The sequence below is a fragment of the Sinocyclocheilus anshuiensis genome, unplaced genomic scaffold (genome assembly GCF_001515605.1).
Source record: "Sinocyclocheilus anshuiensis isolate Anshui unplaced genomic scaffold, SAMN03320099.WGS_v1.1 scaffold54, whole genome shotgun sequence".
Classification (NCBI taxonomy): Eukaryota; Metazoa; Chordata; class Actinopteri; order Cypriniformes; family Cyprinidae; genus Sinocyclocheilus; species Sinocyclocheilus anshuiensis.
In genome coordinates, this window is record NW_015547654.1 from 23,889 (window position 1) to 26,259 (window position 2,371).

The window sequence follows — 2,371 nt, forward strand, 5'->3', positions numbered from 1 at the left end:
GTACGAGACTCGAACCCGCAACCTTTGGGTTATGAGTCCGACTCTCTAACCATTAGGCCACGACTTCCCCAAGTCATTATTTATGTTTAATATAAACATATTAATGTCATTGTAGCATTGTTGATGTTGTGTGTGTGTGTTTTTCATTAAGAGTAATATTGAATCAACCTTAAGAATTAATTTTGTTTCAAGAATAGGAAAGACCCTAACGTTAAAGATCAAGCTAAGCGCTACAGATGTGAGAATGCGAGATTTGTTGATGCTGAGGTAGACGCTCTCGCTCTTTCTCTGCTGTCTGTAGAAATTGTTGTTAATTCTTAATTTTGATACGGCAGAGACATGTTACAGGTTATAATATAATCCAAAAATCATGGCAACAAATGATTTTTTTAAGTCAGTTTAATACGTTTAATCAGTTGAAACGACGTTCACAGTCAATTTGATTCAACTTAACTCATATTTAACCGTTGCTTCTTGTCATTGTAGGCTTAGGCTACTTTTTTCAATGAATTTTAATGAATATACTAATTAATAAAATTAATTTTATTTATTTTTTATTACATATTGTTCATTTATTTATTTTTAACACTGCACCCCCAGCACCCCCATTTTTTCGTGGGCTACACTCCAGGGGGTGCTGCAGCACCCTTAGCACCCCTACTTCCCGCGGTAATGGTTACTTGTGGACTCTTTTTCTTTTTCTCTTGTGCTGATGCGCAACGGCGTCTGCTGCCCACAAGGTTATTTGCGGCAACAAAATTGTTACTTTTCGGTTCAGTTTGAATTAGCTATTTTCATTTAGTATGGTTCAAAAGTCTGGGATCAGTAAGAAATGAATAATTTTATTCAGCAATTTATTCCATTAAATTAAAGACACTAGAGACATGTATAATGGACATTTATAATTAAATACAAAATGTTTCCATGTCAAATAAATGCTTTCTATTATTTCAATGAAAGTATCCTGAAAAAAGAAAATGCACAGTTTCCACAAAAATATGAAGAAGCAGCACAGCTGTTTTTGATATTGATAATAAGAAGAAATGTTTCTTGAGCAAAAAATCTGCATATTAGAATGATTTCTGAAGGATCATCTGGAGTAATGTTTGCCATCATGGGAATAAATTACATTTAATAAAATATTATTAAGAAGCAGTTGTTTTAAATAATAATAATAATAATATTTCACTATATTTTTGTTTTTATTGCTTTTTTTTTTCTAAATGGTAAATGGTAAATGCAGCCTTGGTGAGCCTTGGTGAGCACAAGATATTTCTTTCAAAATCTTACCGGCCCCAATTTTTTGAATGGTATTTTTATTTTATCTATTTTAAAATCTATCAGTTAATTATTGGAATTCTACTTTATCATCAGTTTCTACAGAATACATTAATGGTTGCCCTATTTGTTAGTCATATTCAAACATGCTTTTTTGCAGTTGCAAGTGGATTGCAAGAAAGTTTGCAGGTAGATTTCTGGGTGTTTCCCCTTCTCTCAGTGAGGGAATGTGGTAACAGCGTCTCATGTTTGAAGGCTGTCATGGGTCTGACCTGTTTAGAGTGTTTCCTACTGGGTTGAGGAGCCTGTGAGCAGAAGGTCACACAGCCAGTGACTGAATCGTGCTCTCTCCACCTCCATCTCTTGTCTTGCATCTGCAAACACTTTTGTAACAGTAAAGACGCTTTTAGATAGAAGACACTCTTAGACCTGAAAACAAACCACTTCACCTGCCAAATACATGTCACTGTGACCAAACTCTCAGCTTGTGCTGCATTAAATTTAGACGTTAGTCATTCTCTCAGTGATCAGGTTAGTTATAATGAATCTTTCCTAGAACATTTCATCCTATTTACAGAATATTGTTTTAGGTGAGCTATTTGAAATCACTGTCTTAATATAACCCTGGAATGGAAATGCAAAGAAGTTGTTTCTTTAAAGGGGTCATATGATGCGATTTCAATTTTTCCTTTCTCTTTGGAGTGTTACAAGCTCTTGGTGCATAAAGAAGATCTGTAAAGTTGCAAAGACTAAAGTCTCAAATCCAAAGAGATATTCTTTATAAAAGTTCAGAGTCAGCCACACCTGTTCTTTTTAGCAGCATCATATGACCCCTTTAAAGAAAAACTGCAGATTGATTTTCCTGGTTTTAATAAGGGATAACACATAGATCTTATATAATCTTGCAGCAGTGTACATCTATTTTTAATAGCTCTATTTTCACATGTACTGTATATTAAAGATAGTTAAAAAAAGTAATCTTTTTGAAGGGGTCATATGACATTGATAAAAAGAACATGTTGTGTATTTGGTGTAATGCAATGTGTTTATGCGGTTTAAGGTTCAAAAAACACATTATTTTCCACATAATGTA